The sequence below is a fragment of the Bidens hawaiensis genome, unplaced genomic scaffold, assembly GCF_021521415.1.
Source record: "Bidens hawaiensis isolate Kalapana, Puna unplaced genomic scaffold, B.hawaiensis_p1.1 tig00030904_1, whole genome shotgun sequence".
Lineage (NCBI taxonomy): Eukaryota > Viridiplantae > Streptophyta > Magnoliopsida > Asterales > Asteraceae > Bidens > Bidens hawaiensis.
Genome location: NW_027505199.1, coordinates 157832 through 171582, shown reverse-complemented (window position 1 = coordinate 171582; position 13751 = coordinate 157832). Strand labels below are relative to the sequence as shown.

Here is a 13751-nt window from a genome sequence, read left to right as displayed (position 1 = left end):
AAAACCATCGGTGAAATAGTATAATCACACCCGAGGAAAGTAGATCGTCTACCAGTGAGTCGATCCACGTTTCTTCACCTGTCAGACTCTGTCAGTTTTCACACCTTTGATCCAATATCTTCCAAGTGGACTATTTTGCCGCCTCCGGTTACTGACCCGCCCCTTCATCTCCTCCACCGCCACCCGTCCTTCATATCTAGAAACCTCACCATACAATCTTTAACCGTCGCTGGCTGCCTTGTGCTCATTGCAGCCACCAGCCACAACCTTTTGCCCGCGTTATCCCACCCGCTGGTTTTTGACCCGTTGACCGGTCAATGGTGTCTTGGTCCTCCACTGACTAATCCACGCGATGGTGTGCTGCTGGGTCTTACCGAGACACGGTGTATGTGGCTAGCGGCGTTGGTGCACACTACCGCGGTGAGGTAGCAAGGATGGTCGAGAAATGGGATGTGAAGAGATCAAAAAATTGTGATAAATTATCGGATTGTAAGCATTTTTCCTTAATGCATTTATACATGAAAAGATAAAAAAAAACACTGCTAGAAAACTGGACCTTTATGACTGTTTGTAGAATTTGTGACTATTCTTTTCTTTCACAATTCTAGTCATAAATGTCCAGTTTTCTGGCTCTGAAAAATATGTAAAAACTTATTTACTATCGTAAGTTTTGTGACTAGCGTTAAAAATATTGTTGAAGACGCTGTCATAAAAATTACGGTCGTAAATACCCAGTTTTCTGACAATGAAATTAATTTATTGTAGTGAGAGACGAGTGGCGGTGGGAGGAGGTGGTGGGGCTAAAAGACGGAAGATTCAGTCGAGAGGCGGTGGAGACGGTCGGGTATAAAGGAAAGATTTGCATGGTGAACGTGAAGGGTAATAATATAGGAAAAGAAGGTGTAGTTTACCATGTTGAGAGAAACCAGTGGGAGAAAATGTCTCCGGGGATGGTTTCGGGGTGGAACGGGGCGGTGGGCGTGGCGGAGGAGGAGGAGGAGGTGATGTATGTGGTGGATGAAGACAAGGGTGGTGTGAGCAAGTATGATGATGTAATGGATTGTTGGCAAGAGGTGGTTCAAGGGTCAGAGCTTTTAAAAGGGGCCGAGCACATGGCGGTTGGCGGTGGGAAAATATGTGTCGTTGCGGGCGGTGGTGGGAGGATCACGGTGGTGGATGTGGTGGCGCATCCGGTAAGGATGTGGGTGGTGGATCCACCCAGCCCGGGAAGTGAAGTTGTTTCCCTTCATATTTTGAGAAGACCATGTAATAGATTATGAAATGTTTAAGATCATATTAATTTTTTAATTAGATTAGATTAAAAGAATAAGTGTATATAGTTTATCTTAATATTCTAATAAGTCTCGTCCGGCCTTAGATTTTATTTTTATTTTTTTAGTTATATTTTATTTCTTACTTTACGTCTAATGCTGTTTTTGGTTCTTTTAATGCATTATTTAAATTTATTTATAACGTTGATTTATTTTATATTTTTTTATAGTTATTATCTTATCTTAAGGGTTACACATTGACTATATAAAGTTGATAGTCACATTAGTATTGAAAGTCACGATTAGTATAAATTACAAATTGATGTGATTTTAGTTTTAGAAAATAAAATAAGAAACCAATAAAAACATTTAGTGTGGTTTCAATCAGTATGAGCGGAGCCGGTAAGTTTTATACGTATCGAGTCTCTTTTTCGTACGCTTTCGTCTGGGCTCACTACTTCCGCTCGGTCAATCATGCTTAATTGGAAGAGCAAAGCAATATTTCTTTCCATCTTTTCATGTACCTTTCCTACTGAAGATATGGCACTAGAAATGATGAAACATGGTGATGCTAATTGGTTGGTCCCCTTCTATAAAACTATAAGGCTATTTGTAGTGGAGGGGCTACAAAATGAGACAAATTGCGTCATGTGACAAAGAGTGGGTTTTTGTTTTAGAGTGTAATGGTGTTGTAACCTAATATATATATATATATACACACTTATATATATCACACACACCTAATGATATAATAATAATATTTCCCACAAGCAAGCCGGCGACAAAAACATCTCGCCCAACCCAATTTCGCCCCTTTTGTCACCCCGGGGGGCGGTGTTCTCGCCCAATTTCGCCCTAATTTGTAGTTCACTACACATGGCCTAAGAATCTCTCCACATTAATATCTCTAAGATCACGTGTAGCGACTAGTGAAAGAGTTATGGGTAAAGTTATGACTCATGACTCATGACTCTTCCTTGCACTACCCCCTCAAAGTTATGAGTTTTAAAGTTATGTACATAACTTTGAAGGGAGGCGTTTTGTGAGAGAGAGGAGGGGAGGAGGAGGTAATGATTGCATGAGAGTTATGGACTTTTTACCACTACACCACTTTTTACAAAACTTTCTAATGATTACGGAATAGTCACGATTCGTAAAACGCCTAAATATTGAAAGTTTTAACTACACATAATTTAACAATCATATGAATGATAATAGAAGAAGAAAATAAGATTAAAAATAAGGATTTTGATAAAAATAGGCGTTTCTTCATCATAAACGTCCATATATGAAAAATTAGTTTTACGAAAAAAGATTTAGAGTATGTTTGAGATTGAGTGTGGAAATTGCTTATTGCCTTATCGGCTTTTCTAAAACGCCAAAATTTGTGGCTTTTAGAAAACTTGTTTTTTAACCCTTTAAAAAACTAAAATAAAAGAAATTTTTGTGATTGTCAAACACCATTTAAATTATTGGCTTTTTGAAAAGCTAATAAGCCAATAAGGTGTTTTTAAAGTTAATCCTAAACATGCTCTTAAAGTAGTGCATGGTTGCTTATTTGAGACCGTGGTCTATTAAATTAAAAAAAAAAACATTATTATTTTTATAGCGTCATTTGTTTGCTAAAACTATATTTCGACTGTTTAACTAAAAGAAGTGGTTTCCATCGGGTGCGATTTTAAATGTGGCACACGTTTTTTACTCATTTTTCATGGCCAAACTATATTATCTTGGTTTATCAAAACACAAAGTTTTAGAAAGATAGAATTAACAACTATAAAAAAAACACAACATAGTAAAATTAAAGTCGTTTTTTTAATTCAGTTACATAATTGTATAGAATTCTTCCAACCCAATATAAATACACGAGAACAATTGAAAACGAAAACAATAATATCATAGTCGATGCTCTACAAGGGCGACTTTTTGTTGAACAAAAATATATTAAAAATATGATGGTTAGAAACAACTAACCAAGCATCAAACAATTACATCCTAAGCATATGGGATTTAACCACTCGGCCTATGTACCTTTAAATTATTGTTTCGACTAACTATCCAAAAAAAATAGAAATCGGTAATCGAGTTAAAAATAAGATTCGTCTTCAAATCGTTAGCCTTGAAAGTAGCCTCATTTTGAGTCTCCCATATCACCCACTAGCATGTGAAAATAATACATTCCACCGCTTATTTTTTTCTTATAAAAAGCTTAAGAGAAACAAGGGCGACTTATAGTTAGGATCAATGTTGTGAATGCAGGTTTACATGGCCGAGTACTCGCTACAAGGTACGTCGCCGATGCGAGTTTATTTAACTGTGCCTAGTTACTAAAAATCGATAAAAAGTGGTCAACCTCAGCTAGAATAACATCTAGCCGGTGAACTTGGGCTGATTTTGACTTGAAAAAGTGAAATATAATTCGTATTTCTATAATATTAAAAACCAAATATCATTTTTTTAATTAATGATTATTAATTTTTAGAAAAATTTATTATTTAAAAATGTATTTCTCTTATTTATATTGATATTTTGTTTTATTATAAATTAGTAAACTTATGATATTTGAAATATATATAATATTCACAAATTAATTGTCTTTACATTTATCATGTCCAAGTACTCCAAGTATACCCAACTCCCCAATCAGCCACCTAAGGTTCGCCTAACAACTTTTGCAACCTTGGTTAAAAGTAATAGAAATGGTTCATGCGGGAGTGTGAAGTTGCAGCATGGCAATTAGGACACTTTGCATATGTGCTCTAGTGCAACGGGATTTCGTACCGGCTCATGGGAGTTTGTCATCATGTCACTCCCTTTAAAACTTCTTCGTTTTGTTTCGCATGGTTAGCTGTAACCTGTTTCTCTTTTTTAGTCTTGCACTACACTGCATTTGGGGTCGTTTTTCTAGATCGATTTGTAATTTTATCTCATCCTGTCTAGTTTCTTACTAGCCGGGCTTATATTAATACAACTTTAGCCATTCAAAATATAAAAGAAATAGACCTCTATAACTAAAATATCAAAATTATCATGCCTTTTATCTATGCTGTAGTGCTAAATTGCTAAAATAAGAGTATTCACGGAATCACATCTCATTCTTTATATTTATCCATATAATTTAACTAAAAATAACTTTTAAACTTAATACACTAAACTTTTTTTTTCTTTTTATTATCTCAATAGTTATCAAATCATAATCAATAAGATGATTTTTAAAGTAAAACGTGGATCAAGTTTGCGCACGACAATTTGTGATCTTCCATAAAAAAGACGTATAACTTTACAAAATGAGTCAGTCTAAATAGACATCTTTCATCTTAACTACATGTATAGAGAAAAGTATATAACTAATTAGATATAATGTTTGATTTTTTTATATAAAAATACTATTTTTTTATTCTTTTGTAATGATAACGTTTTATTTTTATTCCAACATATACACTTTTTTAATTACTTGGCATCCTTTTAATATTTATTCTTTTTTTATTATTTTATTTTTCATCTCATTTATTTTGGAACGACTAATTCTCTTAAGGGTAGCTCAACTTAGGCGATTATAACGTGGTTGGAGAATATTTTGGATCGGAATGTTCAATCGCAGGTTGTGAAAGTGGTCGAATGACAAACTATCTTAAATCACAAACCTTTCTCATGCTACTTCAAACAATATTCATGTCGAAATTTCAAACATATCCATCATCTGACATTAAGTTGCTTGACCTCGAGTCGTAGTGTCTTTCAGCACCTTGCAATACGTTGCTAAATGTGTTTCCAAAGTCGAGTTTGATTCCGACTTCAAAACCGCACCACATTTCTTGCATTGAACTTTGTTCTGGCCACTTGGCATTTCACATCAATCAAATTGCATCAAATAGTTTTGTTCCTCGTTACAAGAATAACTTTCACAACGGTGTGTGAGAGCTAATAATTAAACAAACACATATAATATATACCTATTTATACTAACAAATGAGGGGCAAAAGCGTAAAATAATAAAAAAACAAGTGCGGTAAAAAAATCCGAAAACTGCTATAACTTAGCCATAAATTTCCATTGCAACAGACAAGCTCTCCAACATTTTATGCAACTTATCCAATTCAATATGAGACCTGTCATTATAAACAAACCGAAAAACCCTACCCTCTAACTCAATCCAACTACACGCGACATCTTTTTTAACCCCACGACGCGTTAACAAAGTTCTAACATGAGCTGCGTCGGCCCACATACCTCTTGCAGCAAAAATCTTTGAATGAAGCACACAAATCCCAGCGCTTAACTCGCGAGTACCCTCAAGCTTTTGTGCCACTAATTCACCCAACTCAAAATTCTCATAAACTCTACAACAACTTAATAATGTTTCCCATGTATATGATGGAAGCTCAACTGGCAATTGCTTAACCAACTCATATGCCTCTGTTAACATCCCATTTCTACCAAGAACATCAATCATACACGCATAATGCTCGGCTTTAGGGGCTATTTTCCACCTTTCTTCCATTGATTTGTAGCACTCCCAACTCTCTTTAACCATACCCGAATGAGCACAACTGGTTAATAATCCTAGAAAAGTCAAATCATCGGGTCGGTAACCAGATTCTGTCATCGAATAAAACAGTTTTAGGGCTTTTAAACCCGACCCGTGACACGCATGCGCCATAATCATCGCGTTCCATGAAACTGTGTCTTTTTTTATGGTGGTTACAAAGATTAAAGTAGCACTGTTATAAACCCGCATTTGGAATACATAGATATCAATGAACTAACAACCGTTGAATCGTTTACATACGCGCATTTGATTACACACGAGTGCATTGCTTTACCCAAGCCATGCAGAGCAAGTGACCCACAAACAGATATTAAACCAGTGAATGCTACATGATCTGGTTTGATTCGGTTATGCAGCATTTGGGAGTAAAGATTGAAAGCCTCATCACTCTGAATCCCACAAATCATTATGTTCCAAGTGGTTTGATCTTTAACCGGAATCCTCTTGAAAAAGACTCGAGCTTTTACAACCTCGTTTTCTTGAACATACCCTTGAAGAATTGTGTTCCACGAAACTATATTGCGGTTTGGCATGTTCTTAAAAAGCTCAATAGCTTGTTCTAAACTATTATTTTTAACATACCCGCTCATGATCGTGTTCCAAGCAACCGCATCTCGTTTAGGCATTGCGTCGAACAGTCTCCGCGCATCTTCAATCTGATTGTTCTGCACGAAGCCTTGAATCATCACAGTCCACGCGATCACATCTTTTGTAGGCATTTCGTCAAACAACTTCCGCGCTATCACCATCTTCCCGTAATTAGTAAAACAACGTATGACGGTTGTCCATGAGGCCACGTCAAGCTCACACGCCGTAACAAACAACCTCCACAGCGACTTAACATCTCCCGTCTCAGCATAACCGGTCAGCATTGCATTGTTGATCAGCACGTCCTCAAACGGACACACACCAAACAACCTTTTTGCTTCCTCCACAAGCCCTGCACAAAAGCAGCCCTCAATAATAATAGCCCAGGATCTCGAATTCTTGGCGGGAATTTGGTCAAACAAGTTTCTTGCTTCATCGATTCGCATGTTCTTCGTGTACCCGGACAGCATAGCATTCCAGCAGACCACATTCTTATGATCAGTCATGGAATCAAACAGCGTTCTGGCGTCATCCAACCTCCCACACTTGGCGTAGCCGTCCAACATTGCGGTCCAGGAGACGACATTTCGGGTGGGCATTTCGTCGAACACCTTGCGGGCGGGTAAAACCAACCCGTTTTTGAGGTACCCAGAAATCACACAATTCCATGAGACAGTGTTCTTGATTGGCATCTCACGGAACAGACTGAGTGCGGATTTGATGTCACCATGTCTGAAGAATGTGGTGATTTGTGTGTTGCATTGGTATATATATATAGAATTGGGATTGGAACTGGAACTGGAACACAGAAGACGGAAATGAGAGTGAATTGTGGTAAATAGTGCATGCTTGGGTGGAGTAATCATATAAATATATATATATATATATATATATATATATATATATATATATATATATATATATATATATATATATATATATATATATATGTCTTTTGTATCAAAAACTTAACTTGGAAGTGTTAGATTAGATGTGGGTGTTAAAATGGGTGTATAGGTGGTTGGACCCTATATTATTATATCCACAAGCAAATTTTACCGTTAATGCATCAACTTTATGATTGCAAATTTTAGTTATCAATAACTAGTATCTAGACCCCGCCGCGACGCAGCGGGGATATAAAGTTGGAAAAAGGATATACAGCTTTCTGTTATGGGAAGACAAAGTGAACCCTTTAAAACTTGTAGCTCTATTTAAAATGTCTGGTGTGTATTAATAATTCCTAATAATACTTTAGAAAGGCTAGTAATATTGTCTCGCCTAAAACTTGTAAACAAACTCCAAAATGGTCTTAAGCTTTGCCAAACAAAAAAACCCTATACCATACTTCTAGCATCATAAGGCTCTAGTCTACGTGCCAATGAATGGAATGTCAGGCTACATGAGTAAAATGTAAAGCTGTTTACATCGGTTCCAAATACAAACACAAAGAGACAGGTTCCTCCTACTACGACTCATACAAAAGGTTACTGAACTTTTAAAAGAGAAACAATTACAACAAATCATGATAAAATTACAAAGCCAAAAAAACAATACACCATTCAAGCCATTAACATTCAAAATCGCCACTATAATGAGAATAATCTCATCACTCTGCCCGTAATTAAACACGGGCATTACCTAGCGTTTCCAAAATGAACCGTTCGGCAGCAGGTTAGTCGTGACACCCACACACAAATTGGTACTTGTTACTTTTGTATCATGCTGACTATCCATTATCCATTAAAATATACCTCAGTGTCCCTGTAGCCAAGCAAATCTTATTCTTTCATATGGAATTGAAACCCAAAAGTAAACTAAGATGTCTCCTTGTCACCTAACCCAAGCAACTGTCAACAATACAGATGAGGCCATGAGGGTATAGTAAATTATAAAGACCGTAAATGGTCGTGTAGACCACCTCTCAGATTTTGAGAGAACAGTTGAAGACAACTGCAGAAAAAAATGGCACGTTCAAAGAATCAATAAGCATTTCTTTTTACATATTAAATACAGTACAAGTATAACCATCAGTATACTATCCGCCTCATTCCAATTAACTCACCATTCTGTTTTCTCTAGTTCGATCTGAACTACTTCTGCAAACCCCTAAGGCGCACCCTCTGAATCAGTCCCACAGAAACCTGTTAACAACAAAAAGTGAGATACCAATCAGCTGACCTATATACCATTCAATGAGCTAAATTCTATAATCAATTGAAAGATTAACTGCACTCTAGATTTCACATATTGCTACACGAATAACCACTTTATAAATTTAATTATTTTCTTTAAGGCTGCAAAGATTGGTTGTATAGTTTCATGATGTACCAACTTCAACCAAACCATTAAACTAAATATTTAATATGAAGTTGAACTTACATGTTAATTAGTTTTTGCAAATTAAATAATGTAATTTAGGTTTTGTAAATTCTTTGAACTATAAATTGATGTCTGAATACTTTGTTCAGCCCTCATATCCCATAAACATTAATTGATTACCCACACAACATAAACAATGATTACTCGAAAAAGTTTTGACTTTCTCGTTAAATGTTTTTATAAGCTCTATGAGCTCAAACTGTGAACCCAAACCAAAACCAAAGTTTTAGGAACGTAAATTTGCTGCCAATCACGCAGCGCATCATAGTCATTGTCGAGTGCTTTAGTAGTTGCGCAAACAAAAGGTAATAAATACTCGGTAGTTTAAATCGTGTTTACCTGTGTTTTATAGCTCACATCCAGTATCAAATTGAAGTTGACATGTGATTTCTTTCCACTATAATAACTATCAGAACAAAAATTAGATAGTGTATATCAATAATAAATAATAAAAATAAATAATATATTAGTCGCCATCCGCCGTCTTCGCCACCATAACCGGCCGGAAATCCTCCGGCAACAGCAGGGCAGCAGAACTACGTTTCTCTCACTGTCAAAAAAATTTCATACCACTATGTGCCTCTACGATCGCCATCTAAACAGTACCCGACAACAGTCGAATCGGAACTGGCAGCACCACATCGTTGTCGCCTAGGGTTTCCAAAATATAACCCGGCAACAGTCGATTCGGAGCCACAACAGTCTCCTTGAAGCCACAAACGTGGTAGCACAACACCACGTTACTACCTCCACAATAGACAATCGGATCGTCTCCTCTCTCAAAAGAAAAAAAAAAAAGAGAGAGAGAAAGAACTGTTCAAACCACTGAAATTGCCACATAATAACGAATTCACCATCCCTCAGTGTTCTACAACAAAAACAAACAAAGAAACCCAATTATTATGCAATAAGTTAGTGGTGAAGTAGGCACAGTAAGTTGTTTTTAGAGGTGGGTTCACAACAAAAAGTTATTCATCAAGCTTTGGTTTTAAACTCTTCATTTCAATTGAATGTTTGATATTCTTTACGGTGTTTCTTACTTCCAGGTTTCAAGATTCATAATCTTGAATTTTAACACTCTGGTTTGGTTCTTTTATTTTATTTATTTATTTTTCGACATATATAATACAAACCGAACTACATCTGGATAATGGGTAAGCGAGCAACAAGCTGCGCCGCTATCCCCTTTTGAATCGCAAAGCCTATTCTACTAAATATAAATCTTTGGTTCCTCGGGCTCTGCGAGTCACTGTGGACAACCTTCTGCACCCGCTCCAAGAAGCGAACCGCCTCGGGAGATAGGGATCCAAAAATGTCAAAGGCAAATGGAATGAACACGTGCTGATTCTCCAAACACGATGTCTCATGCTTAGCAACCTTCCTAGACTCCGCTCTCAAAACCGTCTGTCCCGGTACGAAGCCACTGTCTCTTAGCCCCACCAACGGGGACACCCCAGTGAGGTCAACACACGCATGCTTACCCCCTGCCCAGCCAAACACAAGAACATCCGCAGGACGCAGGGTAGATCTTCCCTCACGCGGATCAGTCAACAAGTTAACAGGTGCCTCTTTCATGGCTGAGATCCCGGCACGTCTAAGCACATCCCATAACACATCTCTAACCCAGTCATGACGATACTTGAATCTCGGCAATTCCTTACAATGGAGGGCATGCTCACCGAATCTATCCAAACAAGCTTTTTTACAAATGGGGCATAATTCATCTGGAGGGAAAAGGGGAATCATAAGCCGGTATTTAAGGATGGCTCTGTATTCAACTGCCGACATCCGTTGCCCAAGACCTTCAATGGGCACAACAGTCAAAAAATCCTGGGCATGAGCCCCCTTGAGACAAGCTAAAACTGCCTTTTGTCTCGGGGTCATATCAAATCGCTCCTCCAAATCATGTACGTGTTTACCATAAAGAGCACTCGCCAAGGTTTGTTGAGGTTTCTTGGGGGCGGTCTCCTTATCAGTAAAACCGCCTATATCAAGGTTCGGGAGAGTTGTTCCAATATTACCAAGTGCAAAAGAGTAGTCAGGATCTACCCCCGTAACACCAGCGTTTCGCAGGACGTGGTCTTGCAATTTCCACGACTGAGACCTGGAAGCCACAAATGCATATGCGGAGACATCCTCAGCCAAGAAAATTACCAAGCCTCCGCAACGCATAGGGAAGGAAGCCAACCTCCACTGGAGGTCCCCAAAATGCGGTCCTCCACACACAACAATATCTTCAATTTCCCCCCGCAGGCCCGCATCAAAGATGGACACAGCCTCTTTGACATGTTCAGGTTGACAGGCCCGGAGCCCAAACACTAACTTAGCAACCCCCATGCACGAGCGTAACAAAAGGAGCTCACTTTGGGGGTCCCTCAGGTCCGGCAGGGTTTTCATAAGTTCAACCGCCCTCAAAGCTCTTTTAGTTGCCAAAGACCGAATAAACCCTGCATCCCGACTAACCGCTCCCCCCAAGAGTTTAACTCCCATCGCAGGCCTGCTAATCTCTCTAAGGAATAAACCCGACACTTTCTTCGAATCATCACATGACGGCCAAAAAACCTCTGTTTTTCGAATATTAAGCCTAAGCTCCAGAGACGCCCCCTCTGAGCGAATAATGCCCAACGCTCTAGCGACCTCCTCAGCCTTACCAATAACAGTGCCATCGTCTAAATACCAAGCATGGAAGGGCAAGGGACAGGTCCCCTGCACCCTAAGGATGAGCGGATGAAGGACCAACGCAAAAAGAAGAGGGCCAAGGGGGTCCCCTTGCTGCACCCCAGTAAAAGCCCCGATATGAGTATCCCCCACATATGAAAGGGCGGGGCGGGCATATAAAAACTGGACCCATGGGAAGATAGATGGACATATTCAGCTAACTTCCCTGAGAAGGGTCGTCCGATCCACCTCGTTGAAGGCGTTAGAAAAATCAACAGTGAGCATAGCCAGGGACCAGTCAGAATGAAACGCTCTCAAAAATCTGTTAGCACTATGCAATACCGCTTCTGCCCCATTAGGGATCCCAACCCCGAATTGGAAATCCCCTAGATAAGCAGCAACCTTTTTCCCTATTTTACTCATAGCGACTTTCGACACCAATCTTCTCCAAATGGCCCCCACTGCGATGGGTCTAATTCCATTGTCAGGCTTCAACAGGGGGTCAACGGTGCCGAAGCAATGAACTCCTCTAGAACTTTTGGACAAAGCCCCCCAAGCCACAAGTTGACAACATCAGTGATGACCTTTAAAAGCCCGGAGGCGGTCGGAGACCCCTGGCCACAGAAAGCGTCTAAAATATGTTGGGCCCGCAAACCATCCCTCCCACAAGATGTACCTTTCGGGAAGGTTTTAATACATTCCAACACACAATCACCGTCCATCTGCAAGGCTGGTTCCGATGGCACGACGGAGGGCATGGTCGGGGGGTCCACCACAGGATGTTTATCAATCAATGCTCTCAAAGTATCCCCCCGGCAGGCGCGACCCCGGATGAACACAGGACTTTGATCGCCGCCGTGTAATGGCCGTCCGCTACCTTCCGGAGGCACTGCTTGATATTGCCCCCTCCATCTTCTTTATGTTGGCAATCCCACATCACTGGAAGTTCAAGGAGCGGTAGCACCAACTCTTCTAAACCTGCCCCATCTTTCCAAACAGCCAAAGCCCGCATAATGGAGCTACATTGAAGCGATTTCTTGTTACCCGACCTTCGTTCTTGCCTAGTAGCCGGTTTGACAACACGTAACGTGCAACGAGGCAACAACAAAAGTTTAACCCAAGCCTCAATAGACCTCGGGGCATCCACCACTTTACGGAGCCCCCCTGACAAAGCCTAGGCAAAAGCCATGCGACACGCGGGCGGGATACTCTTGACAGTGGCAATAGGAATGGCGAGGACGCGCTCAAGGAGAGCGACATCTACACAAACGTCTCAGACTGACCACTCCCAAGTTCCACCTGCGAATCGTGGGGTTGAGGGATCCCCACAATAAAATCAAAGTCGCCTCCTACACGTGGGGTGCATTTAACTTCTTTTCCGTGCAGACAAGGCCTATTTAAGGCATGCAGGGCCATGCACTCCCCGCATAACCAGTTCTTAAGCAAGCGCAAGGTTTCGACAACGTCATTGTAGAGTTCCAAGTCCGAAGCAAGACGCTCCTTTAACTGATCTCTCCTTTCCTTTACATTGAAGTGATCCCGCTGAAAATGCATGAGTAACCTAGAGTACCCCTTGTATCCCGGGATACCATCTTTGCAAACATGAAAAATTTTAAAGGGGCAACGCCAAATCCCCGTGCCCGAGCTAGGACCGGGCTCTCCACCACATGCCCTCATAAATCACTTAAGAAATTAAAACTTTTTTTGTTTTTGGAAACAAAGGAAATTAAAATAAAATTTGGTGTTGACATTTAATCAAACACCTGGCGGGCATTACTAGCGAAACCTCCAAACTAATGCCATTCAAAACAAATCGCCCAGAAAATGAAATGCTAGAAGACCAAATAAGCAAAAACCGAGAATGAGTGATGACGGTGGCAAAATAAGGGTGGAGCAGTGAGGTGGATATGGGGGGGGGGGGGGGGGGGTAACGGTAGTGGCGGTGGCGGGTGAGAGGCGGAGATGGAAAGGGAGAGTTACGGTGGAGCTGTGAGGCGGAGATGGAGGTGGTGGGTTAGGGTGGTGGGTAATCAGAAGTTTTATTTTTAGTTTTAGATTTTGTTTTCATGATGGAAGTAGGGGCAATCAGAAGTATATATAGAGGTGGGTTCAAAACAAAAGGTCAAGATTCACCTGTCGGCTGAAGCAAAGCCAAACGAACAGATTCGAAAGCGGGTGACCACCGAAACACGGTAAGCAAAAGCAAATCGACACCGAGTCCATAAACCCTACAAAATATCAGAACAAATCAAAGAAGAAAAGGCACAACTAAGAACACCAATGACCATCCCAATCAACCCGAC

The 13751-nt window shown here is 40.0% G+C and overlaps 2 pseudogenes; one reads left to right on the top strand and one right to left on the bottom strand.

Annotated features, from left to right (window-relative positions):
* The first annotated feature begins 43 nt into the window (after positions 1–43).
* Positions 44–1427, top strand: LOC143611398 (F-box/kelch-repeat protein SKIP25 pseudogene; annotated as a pseudogene).
* A 3275-nt stretch (positions 1428–4702) lies between these two features.
* On the bottom strand, positions 4703–7274 carry LOC143611397 (uncharacterized; annotated as a pseudogene).
* Positions 7275–13751: the final 6477 nt, after the last annotated feature.